Source organism: Astyanax mexicanus, chromosome 6 (genome assembly GCF_023375975.1).
Source record: "Astyanax mexicanus isolate ESR-SI-001 chromosome 6, AstMex3_surface, whole genome shotgun sequence".
In the NCBI taxonomy this organism is placed as follows: Eukaryota; Metazoa; Chordata; class Actinopteri; order Characiformes; family Acestrorhamphidae; genus Astyanax; species Astyanax mexicanus.
Window position 1 is genome coordinate 53,498,094 of NC_064413.1, and position 12,452 is coordinate 53,510,545.

The 12,452-nt window shown below is 37.2% G+C and overlaps 1 protein-coding gene across 3 annotated transcripts in view; it reads left to right on the plus strand.

Annotated features, from left to right (window-relative positions):
* The window catches only part of LOC103034863 (rho guanine nucleotide exchange factor 4), a 130,448-nt gene that overhangs the window by 31,249 nt on the left and 86,747 nt on the right, over positions 1-12,452 (plus strand). The gene's annotated exons all lie outside the window — the stretch shown is intronic.

The window sequence follows — 12,452 nt, forward strand, 5'->3', positions numbered from 1 at the left end:
TTTCCATATTTCCACTAAGGCTGGGTGCAGCAGCATCAGCATAAGCTGCAAACCACTAGTGCTACTAAATGCCACCTGACAGCGCTACACTAAGAAATTCTGAGTGTTCCAATAAGCCAGGGCGATATTGGCTAGTGGTTCATCCCACGTAGCTTCTTTTAACACGGTAAACACGCAGACTACAGTCCGATATACTCACCTCTGAACAGCGAAAGAGCTAGCACTTAGCATTGGGGTTAGTGGCTAATGCTAATACAGCTCCAGCAGCGCTAGCCAGGGTTAGCAGCAGGCTACAGGCTGATAATACTCACCTCTGACTGGCGAAAGAGCTAGCACTTAATGGTGGGGTTGGTTGCTAATGCTAATACTGCTCCAGCCTTAGTGCTGGAGAAACTTCACTGAAAACTCACCCTTATAACACTGTACTTTAGCAGAGTGGCTTTACTGCTCCTTAATACCTGACTGGTAGAATTTATACACAAGGAGCACCGAAATATAGGGCGCACTGACGAGTTTTGGGAAAACTTTATCCAAGGATAAAGACCTGGTAGCAGCGCGTGGGCAATAATAATAATAATAATAATAATAATAATAATAATAATAATAATAATAATAATAATATAATAATAATAATATTGCCAACATTTTTTAATATGGTGAACGATATTACACCCTGAAATATCGTGCCGTATCTGTCAGCCCTATTTATCACATAAGGGTTCTAATAATGCAAGTGCATTATTATTAGTATCATGATATTCTGGATCAATTACTTTTGTTACAAATCTGATAAAATGCTTGTATTTTTTTAACATCTAAGTTAGAGATGTGTCATATCATATTGTGTGCAATGATAACATTTAATTTTTATTTTGTTGCAGTAGCCTATTATTGAAATATATCTTTTTTAAAGCAGTGTTTTGTCATATCGGCCAGAGTATTTGTGTTTTAATGTGGAGGCTCTCAGAGACAGATTGTTTCAGACTGATGATCCTCCTGAACAGCTGAACGCTGCTCTGTGTCAGAGGTGTGCTAATCTCAGTTTATCGGCAGGTTTTGGATTAACTAAGCTTTGGAGCCGAGGTGTAAATCTCTCCTCTTAAGTGTGATATGTAGGGTAATTGATAGCTGTTTTATTGGACAGCCTTGCCCTTAATCATCTTACCCTGCACAGGGTGGCATAGAGTGGCTTACAGAGACCCAGTGTAAACATAGACTGTTTATAGACTGAGTTTATTTCATAGCCTTAAGTTTTAAATTTAGTTTTACTATTTTCTATTCTCAATTGTATGTTTTATTTTAATGATAAAATTAGTTTGAAGTCTTTTATCAATCCCTTCTTCTGTATAAAGCTCGGTTTCATTGTAAATAAAGGTTACCCTCAAAATACAGGTAAAATAAAATGAAGATAGCACTTCAGTTTCTGAATCAGTTTCTCTGATTTTGCTATTTATAGGTTTATGTTTGAGTAAAATGAACATTGTTGTTTTATTCTATAAACTACAGACAGCATTTCTTCCAAATTCCCAAAGAAAACAAGTTCATATTCATGCTTTTGGATAACTTTATGCTGCTTTACTCCTGGTGCAAAAATTCAAGCAGTTCAGTTTGGTGGTTTGATGGTTTGTGATCATCCATCTTCCTCTTGATTATATTCCAAAGGTTTTCAATTTAGTAAAATCAAAGAATCTCTTTTTTTTTAGAGAGCTGTATAATGTGAGGTTGCACTCACTCAGCTTTCTTCCACTTTCTTTCAAACCCACCTACAAATTTAACAGAGTGATGCATGAAAGCATTTATGTGAAACACAGAGAGAGAGAGAGAGACGAGTGTGTGAAATGGGTCGCCGTCACTCGGCACACAGCCGCACGCTATGCCACCAAGCGCGGGTACAGCAGGCCAAGCCTGAGTAATGAGGCCTGCAGTACAGACCGCTCACACTGACGGCCGAGCCTCACCAGCTCAATTATTTCAGCTCACTTATCTCCTCCAGACCACCACAACTCTGCTCAACACAAATGTGTCGTATACATTATACACAGATATGCTGGAAAACTATTTAAATAATCTGATTTTTCACCTTTTTATAATATTGTGAAATATGACACTGAATATTGTGTTCAATTTTTAATAAAATTAACTGTGTAGATTTTTTTATATTTTAGAAACACCTGCTTACTACTTTGTGCTTCCACTCACTGATGGCCACTTTATTAGAAACACCTGTTTTAAATTTAATGACCAGCCACCTTATTAGAAACATCTACTGTAACCTTATGCTTCCATTCACTGGCCACTTTATTAGAAACACCTATTTTAAATTTCAGTGACTGGCCACTTTATTTGAAACACCTACTGTAACATTATACTTCCACTCATTAATGGACACTTTATTAGAAACACCTATTTGAGTTTCAGTGACTGGCCACTTTATTAGAAACACCTACTGTAACCTTATGCATTCCACTCACTGTGGCCACTTTATTAGAAACACCTACTGTAACCTTGTGCTTCAACTCACTGTGGCCACTTTATTAGAAACACCTACTGTAACCTTGTGCTTCAACTCACTGTGGCCACTTTATTAGAAACACCTACTGTAACTTTATACTTTCACTCACTGTGGCCACTTTATTAGAAACACCTACTCTAACCTTATACTTCCACTCATTAATGGCCACTTTATTAGAAACACCTACTTTAAATTATAGTGACTGAACACTTTATTAGAAACACCTACTGTAACTTTGAGCTTCCACACACTGGCCACTTTATTAGAAACACCTACTGTAACATTATACTTTCAGTCACTGTGGCCACTTTATTAGAAACCCCTACGTTGAATTTCACTGATGGCCACTTTATTAGAAACACCTACTCCACTCTCTGTGTTAGCTTTATTAGGATTAGCTACATGAGAGGTGTTTCAAATAAAGTGGCCATCAGTGAGTGTGGATGTTAGATGTTGGTTTGTGGGTGTGTCTATAGTGATAATAGTGCACTGTGATGTCATTAGTAGTGTGTGCAGGCATGGTGAGTTGATGGCAGTGTGTGGAAGTTGTGGTCAGCGCGTGGGGGGGCGTAATTACCCGGCTAATGGATTTTTAATCGGCCCTCTGTATTGGGTTAGGTGGCCCCTGCAGGACTGACGCCTCATAAAACAGATTTATGTCTCTCCTGCTTCTGTTTCTGAAGCTCTTTTAAATGATGTCATATGGAGGAGCTGGGAGGATCGATGGCTGGTGTGTTCCAGCAGGATTGATCCAATTAAAGCCTCAGATCACTCAATCCTCCGGTGATCCAGCCCGGTGAATGATGTTTAACGGTGCGCTCCTGTCTGCTCGTCTGCATTGCTGTTGTCTTATTTAATCAGCTGAGACTTTAAAGCGCTGTCATCTCTGTGAAATCTCTCCCAGCATTCCCCAGACGTGATGTTCCCCTCTCACACAGGAAATCATCCCTCTGTTATTGTTCTCCGTCTTCATTTACGTCTGACTACGTGATTAATAACCACATACACTACTTACTGTTACATTAGCAGCCTGTTGTGATAATGAAAACAAATTCCAAATAAAAATATTGTCATTTAGAGCATTTATTTACAGAAAATGAGAAATGGCTGAAATAACAAAAAGATGCAGAGCTTTCAGACTTTAATAATGCAAAGAAAACAAGTTCATATTCATAAAGTTTTAAGAGTTCAGAAATCAATATTTGGTGGAATAACCCTGGTTTTTAATCACATTTTTCATGCATCTTGGCATCATGTTCTCCTCCACCAGTCTTACACACTGCTTTTGGATAACTTTATGCTGCTTTACTCCTGGTGCAAAAATTCAAGCAGTTCAGTTTGGTTTGATGGCTTGTGATCATCCATCTTCCTCTTGATTATATTCCAGAGTCTTTTTTCATTTGATAACATCAAAGAAACTCATCATTAGCTTTAAGCTACTCTAGCTGATGTTAGCTAGATGTTTATTGTTCTAGCTGATGTTAGCTAGATGTTTCCCGCTCGTGCTAATGTTAGCTTGATGTTTATTATTCTAGTTGATGTTGCCTAGATGTTTACTGCTCTATCCAATTTTGTCTAGCTTTTAGCTACTCTAGCTGATGTTAGCAAGATGCTTATTGTTCTAGCTGATGTTAGCTAGATGTTTCCCGCTTATGCTAGTGTTAGCTTGATGTTTATTATTCTAGCTGTTGTTGCCTAGATGTTTACTGCTCTAGTTGATGTTGCCTAGATGTTTATTGTTCTATCCAATTTTGTCTAGATTTGATCTTGTCTTACTGATGTTATCTAGATGTTTACTGCTCTAGCTGATGTTAGCTAGATGTTTATTGTTCTAGCTGATATTAGCTAGATGTTTATTGTTCTATCTGATGTTAGCTAGATGTTTACTGCTCTATGCAACTTTGTCTCTTTCCAATGTTAGGTAGATGTTTACTCTTCTAGCTGATGTTAGCTAGATGTTTATTGTTCTAGCTGATGTTAGCTACATGTTTACTGCTCTATCCAACTTTGTCTCTTTGTCTCTCCAATGCTAGGTAGATGTTTACTGTTCTAGCTGATGTCAGTTTGATGTTTACTGCTCTAGCTGATGTTAACTAGATGTTTACTGCTCTATAGAATTGTGTCTAAATTTAACTACTCTTACTGATGTTAGCTAGACATTACTGTTCTGCCAAAAGTTAGCTAGATGTTTACTTCACTAGCTGATGTTATGTAGATGTTTACTGCTCTAGTTGATGTTGCCTTGATCTTTACTGCTCTTACTGATGTTAGCTAGATGTTTACTGTTGTAGCAGAGGTAAGCTAGATGTTAAGGGCTCGATCCAATGTTAGCTAGATTTTAGTTACTGTCTCTGATGTCATTTCCCCCTATTGTGTGGTGCTTAATATTATGACATTTAGCTAAACATTTAGACACATTTGAATTCAGTGTAATGTGTTTTAATGAGTTTATCAGTCACTATCTGTGTTAGATGTGTGAGAGAGAACAAAAATCAAACTTTACAGTACACAGTTGTGTAAGTGATAAAGTTTAATCCTTTATTACTGTATGTGAAAGCAGGCTGTAGTCACAGTGTACAGGAATGATTATGAATTAATAATGATGATGTGTGTTGTATTATTCTTTGGTTACGTGTTTGCTGAACTCTTTTTTGGAGAGAGTTTGTGTAGACACTGGCAGAGCGCCTCCTTCAGCGTAATGATAAGTGGCAACTGTTGGTTTCTGGCTTTAATTTCACAGATGAAGTGTAATTGAGGAGCTGCTTGGCTGAGCCTTGGGGAAACACAGCATGCAAATAATTTGCTTTTGTCTGTCGAGATGAAATGAATCCCCCCCACAACAACTTCCCTTTCTAGAGATTTTCTCCTGAAACAGGCATTCTGTTATTTTACAGAAAGTGAGGAAAGTGAATAATGGGATGTGTTTTTTGTTCTAGGATACAAATGATTTCCACTCTTATGTTAAAATCTATCATATCTGTAAATCTGTAAAATGCTTATATACTGTATAAAAGCAAACCTTGCCAAATATATATATATATGGGGACACCCCTTCTAAGAAGTATATTGAACTACTTTATGTTGCACCCATTGGTTTTCCATGTGATTGATCCAGGTGTCTTTTTAAGTGGTTGCTAGGGCAGTTGCTAAGATATATATATATATATATATATATATATATATATATATATATATATATATATATTTTTTTTTTTTTTTTTTTTTTTTACATACTAGTTGCAAAAGTGGATGCCATGGTGATACTGTTGTAATTATTGGTGGTGCTCTGATACTTCATCTGTGGTTGCTAAGATGTTCAAGCTTGTTGCTATGGAGTTATGGTATCTCAGTTGGTTTCAGTGGTGTCGCTGATGTTTTCTTTTTTTCTTTTTGCGCTTGCAAAAAAGACATTGTTGGTGGTTGCTAAGGTGTACTGGTGTTTATTTGTTTGTGTGTTTTTTTGTGGCAGAGGAAAAGGCAAATATGATTTAAAACTCACTTTTTGTGTGCTTTTATATTTCCACTTCGGTCTCGAATGCCCATATAATCACTTAAAACACCCCCCAAAAAAATAAATCCCTTCATTTTCTGTAAATCAACTAAAAGAACCACAGCCACACCCACTAGATCAGTTGAAGAAGAAACGCTATTTCTGTTATTTAGGTTGAGAACTTCGAACAGTACACAGAAGGATAAGCCAGCAGACTTTGTCTGAGAGAGGGATCTATATCTATTGTCTTTGGCAAGTCAGCAGATGTGGGAGATAATTTCAAAGTACTTTCAAATAAAGAGTTTTATTTGTGTTTTGCCATTTAGCACAAGCTAATATTAAAGTATGTTAAACACTCAGCACATACATGGGGCGTGGCCAGCAACAGCTTTTTTGCATAAAAGTGACAGAGCCCTTAAATGGCTCGTTCTGAAAGGGACTGAAACGGGTAAGAATAGAGCTCGTAATCATTATGTGAGAGTGATTTTCTATGAAGAACTTCATGAACATGTTTTTTTTTATATATAAAACATAGACTTTATATTATATCTAGTGTTGATGTGACAGAATAATAGGGAGATAGACACTAATAAACATGTAGTTTTAGTGTTATGGCTTTTTTTTATCTATCGCTCTCTCTGAAATATATATTATAGCCACACTCATCTCTCTGCGCTCACTCCTCCTCCGTCCATCCCTCCATCCCTCCCTTCTTTCCACATCCTCTCGTCCTGGTTGAGATGGAGCCGTGGGTGGTTTCTGCTCTCTCAGGGATGGTCCGCTGTAATGGGTAATGGCTCTTCTGGCCTGTGGCTCCGGTCAGGCTGCTGCAGTGAGATGGTGCAGTAATCACTCAGTGGGAGTTGTAGTTTTTTTTCGAGGTGGTTTTGTAGTTTCTCCCAGAGGCTAGAGGAGCTGATTAGGGTGCTTATGTTAGTTTTCACTCCTACCCTTTCTAAACCAATGAGTCAGCAGTGTGTGAGTGTGTGAGTGTGTGTGTGTGAGAGAGTGTGTGTGTGTGTGTGTGTGTGTTAGTTAGAGAGGGAGAGTAAGGGCTGCCACTGGGACTGTCTTTGCTCCCTCTGCTCTAAATTTAGGCCTCAGTGTTTATAGAAGCCCTGCAGGTGCTGATTGTGAGTGTGTGTGTGTGTGTGTGTGTTAGTGAGTGTGTGTGTGTTTGAGAGAGTTCTGAACTGAAAGGTAATTCCTCTGAGAGCTTCTTGAGTGTGTGATGTAACACAGCCTGTGGCCACTAAAGTTGGGTCAGTGTGAAAAAGTGCAAAACTATGAAACTGCAGAATTAATGGGATGTTGGGACATTGTCAAGAGACGTCTGTTTTGTTCAAAATATGTTTTTTGTCCATTAAAACTTAAGAGAAAAATCTTCTTTGATGTTACCAAATTGAAAACCTCTGGAATATAATCAAGAGGAAGATGGATTATCACAAGCCATCAAACCACCAAACTGAACTGCTTGAATTTTTGCACCAGGAGTAAAGGCATAAAGTTATCCAAAAGCAGTGTGTAAGACTGGTGGAGGAGAACATGGTGCCAGGATGCATAAAAAAAACTGTGATTACAAACCACCAGGGTTATTCCACCAAATATTGATTTATAGAATAAAAACAACAATGTTGATTTCACTCAAACATAAACCTATAAATAGCAAAATCAGAGAAACTGATTCAGAAACTGAAGTGATCTCTTATTTTTTATCAGAGCTGTATTAAATAGTAGGGGTGTGCCATATCGTATCATACACAACAAGAACAAATTCACACTGTTCTCATTTCCCATTATGTATCTACTAGACACATATTATATATGATCTGTCGAGTATTATTTATTTTACTTTAATCCTAGATAAATGGAGATATTTGCAGTGTTACTTCTATTAAAAATCTGATAAAATTCTTGTATTTATTAATATCTAAGTTAGTAATCTACCAGATCAGGAGAATCTCTCGCTATCTTTAAGAAACTCCTGAAGACAGAGCTCTTCAAAGAGCACTTACTCTCTTAACACCTCTAACTAACTACCTTCTACTACCAGATCAGGAGAATCTCTCGCTATCTTTAATAAACTCCTGAAGACAGAGCTCTTCAAAGAGCACTTACTCTCCTAACACCTCTAACTAACTACCTTCCACTACCAGATCAGGAGAATCTCTCACTATCTTTAATAAACTCCTGAAGACAGAGCTCTTCAAAGAGCACTTACTCTCCTAACACCTCTAACTAACTACCTTCTACTACCAGATCAGGAGAATCTCTCACTATCTTTAATAAACTCCTGAAGACAGAGCTCTTCAAAGAGCTCTTACTCTCCTAACACCTCTAACTAACTACCTTCTACTACCAGATCAGGAGAATCTCTCACTATCTTTAATAATAAACTCCTGAAGACAGAGCTCTTCAAAGAGCACTTACTCTCCTAACACCCCTAACTAACTACCTTCTACTACCAGATCAGGAGAATCTCTCACTATATTTAATAAACTCCTGAAGACAGAGCTCTTCAAAGAGCACTTACTCTCCTAACACCTCTAACTAACTACCTTCTACTACCAGATCAGGAGAATCTCTCACTATCTTTAATAATAAACTCCTGAAGACAGAGCTCTTCAAAGAGCGCTTACTCTCCTAACACCTCTAACAAACTAACTAATTCTAACCTCATCTCCTTCTTCCTCTTCTCTACTCCTCTATCCCATTATTTCCCTCTGACCTCCTTAAGGCCCTATCTATAGATGCTTTATTTTTAACTTCTATTATTTTTGTACTTAACCTCTTCTATTATTTGCACTTCAATATTGTAAGTCGCTTTGGACAAAAGCGTCTGCCAAATGTAATGTAATGTAATAAGGCGGAAATGTGTGCACATGAATACGAGGAATATGATTATATTATGATTAATTACAGAATATTGTTGTAATTATTACAATTATAAACAAATATTTTTAAGTGATTGACGTCATAATTATAAATAGCATTTTTTTCCATTCATGAGGAAATTTTGGCACAGTGTAAGAGACAGTTTGTGTGTTCAAATTATGTAGTAAACTAAAAACAACAATGACAAAATGAAGATATTTGTTTTTCATTGGACATCAATGATATTCTAAATGGTTGCTAGGGCAGTTGCTAAGGTAAAGATTTAGATGGTTGCTAAGTGGGAACTGTGCTGTTGGTACTTGCCAACAGTTGCTAAGTTGTTCCATTCTGGTTCATGAATTGTGAATTCCCATAATTAGGCATTTGCAAAAGTTTTCACACCTCTGGTTTAGTGATGTACTGAATCTAGATATGTGGACAAACCTCTAAACAAAATAATAATGTATTATTAGTATTAATAATAGAGTATTTCTTTCTCTTTATCTAACAATATGCTCCTGTATTCTAATCTAACCTCAGCTCTGTATGTAAATGAGTGTGATGCGGTTGTGCTGCTCTGGGTGAGGTGTGAGAGCAGTAGTCACACTCACCTTTAATTGGTGTGTGAACAGTATTCTCTCACCCTGCTGTTGGGGGTGATGGAGCAGTGTGAAACCGTGGCTGCTCAGGGCGGTCTGAGGGATCAGAGAAAGTTTTAGAACTGGAAAATAAGCTGAGTTTTAAAACCAATTAAAACTCTGTGTGTCTGTGGTTTTGAGTAGGGGTGGGAATCACAGAGTATCTTACAATACGGTATTATTATGATTACAATTATATAAATGAGGAAATACCAGGAATTATGGAGTTATTGGTGTCAGATTCACAGATTTTAACAACCAATATTCTGTACAGCAGGTTTATCCTATTTATTTGATTATAGTGCTACCACAAGGAGTAGTGAAGCTGTAACTTTAGTAAGTTAAATTGGGGGCGAGTCTTAATGAGTTTAGAGCACCTATGTTATAATAAAAATATCCATATTTAACATCACTTATCAATGTGATATGACATATCAACGTAACAATATGATACATTGTCCCATCCCTAGCCCTGACCAACATGAATCTATAATTTCCTTATTATATTGCATTATTGTAAAGTGGTAAGGTACTCCTTACACATTACCAACATAGACATTTAGTCTTATATGTACCTGTTTCTATGTTGCACTGCTTATACTTACCTTCAGGGTCCTAAAAGAGTACCAGGGGCCTAACTCCTGAGTTATAGTTACCTGGATCAGTCCATCCTCTGTTTAAGCTAGATACAACATTGCACTACTGTTATACGGGTTCTATTTATATTGTCACTTGATCTTAATCACCATTAATATTGCACTATTATCTTCTGTCTCACAAATGTCTATTGTGTTTTTGTTGTATTGTACATATAGTGTCTCCCACTCATTTAGATTTAGATTATATATTTATTTCTTTTTATTTCTATTTATATATCTATTTCACCCCCACCACTACTGCACCTTGTTCTGTCTCATGTATGTCTGTGTCCCTGCTGCTGTATTGGACACATAGTGTCTCCCCTTTTTCTTTATTTTTCTTATTATCTATTATCTGTACTTGCTGTAAAATTGGGAAGGAGAGTAACGTAATTTCAATTCTATGTATGTCCTGTACATATGCAGCATTGACAATAAAACTACTTGACTTGACTTGACTTGAAGGGGAGGGAAGGAGGGAAGAGAAAAAAACTGATATTAATAATGTGTGCGCACTGTGAATATTAATTTTGAGTATGTAATGCCTCTCATATGATTGTCCGTACTTTCTGTTTTCTGTAATTTATAATCATGTCAGATTTCTGATTTTGCAATATTATTAATATTACAATTGTGGTGTATTCCAGGGGAGGAGCTACATAGAAATTTAGTTTATGTATTAAGAAAAAAGAAAAATATATTTCTACCAATTATCAATTTTAGATTTTACCAAATTAAAAACCTCTGGAATATAATCAAGAGGAAGATGGATGATCACAAGCCATCAAACCACCAAACTGAACTGCTTGAATTTCTGCACCAGGAGTAAAGCAGCATAAAGTTATCCAAAAGCAGTGTGTAAGACTGGTGGAGGAGGAGAACATGATGAGAGATGCATGAAAACTGTGATTAAACTAGCATTATTCGAGGTCTGAAAGCTCTGTGTCTTATATGTTATTTCAGTCATTTCTCATTTTCTGCAAATAATTGCTCTAAATGACGATATTTTTATTTGGAATTTGGGAGAAATGTTGTTCGCAATTTATTGCTATCTATAAATAGCAAAATCAGAGAAACTGATTCAGAAATTAAAGTATTCTCTTACTTTTCTTTTCCACAGCTATATATGTGGTCAGTGGGGAAATGCAAACAACACATTAATAAAAGAAAAAAAAAAGTTTTATTTCGTTTCATATCATAATTCAAAGACACTTAGTTCTGTGTGTTTTCCATTAATTGAAAATCTTAAGAGTAAGAAGTAACACTGAGAGACTTAAATGCACCCATGTTGTTTGTGGTTAATGTCATGATGAGCACAGAATTGCAGACACGTGCAGATACTGATAAAAATATATGTTTATTATAAAAATAAACAGATGTAATACGTGGTTGATACAGAAAACAGTTAATCACCAGAAACCAGAGCAATGTAGACAAAACCATACCATAAACGAGAGACAGTCCAGAGTTCATACACGAGAGATCCAATGTCAGAGGTAATCCAAGAGGCAGTAGTGAAAACACAGTCCAGGTAATACACAAGCAATCCAGTATCAGAGGCAAAGGCAATAATCGGCGTCGAGAAAACAAAGGCAAGGTCATACACAAAGTAAACTGAGACAAGAGATATAGAAACGCTTTGTAAAGAGGAGAAACTACAATACGCGGCGTGGGTGTTTGTGTGGAGTGCTCTTTTATAGTGCCAGTAATCAGTATTCAGGACTTCCTGGAGGAAGCAGGTGAGGTGTCACGTGATCAGGTGAGTGCGTGATGTCAGCGGGTGGTGCATTCTGGGTAATGTAGTTGTTGACCTGAGAACCTCCGTTAGAGCTGGGTGTGGAAGGGACAGAGGAGCTAACAACACCAGACGTGACAGTTAAAGCATGTTATTTTAAAGAAGGAGGATAAATTATGGTCTGCATTCTGCTGCAGTTTATCAGGCGTGTCTCTCACGGTGTGTGAGGGTTTTAGCGCTGCTGTTCTGGAGTCTGGAGCTGTAATCAGTGCAGGTAACTGTGTGAGACTGACTGGATCAGAATGGCCTTGAGTGTTTGGATCTGGAAGGCATTCACTATCTCTGAGAAAGTGGAGATAAGAGTTAATCTCCGGAGCCGAGCACGGACTCACTGACTCACTGACACTGAGGAGGAACAGGCCTGTCAGGGTGGAGTTCTCTCAGAGTAACACTGGACCTTAATTCAGAGATCTGTATTAGTGTAGAGTCTGGTTTCACGAGTAATATAACATACTATTAAAACTATTCATTTTACATTTATCATACAAGCACAATAAGGCTTATA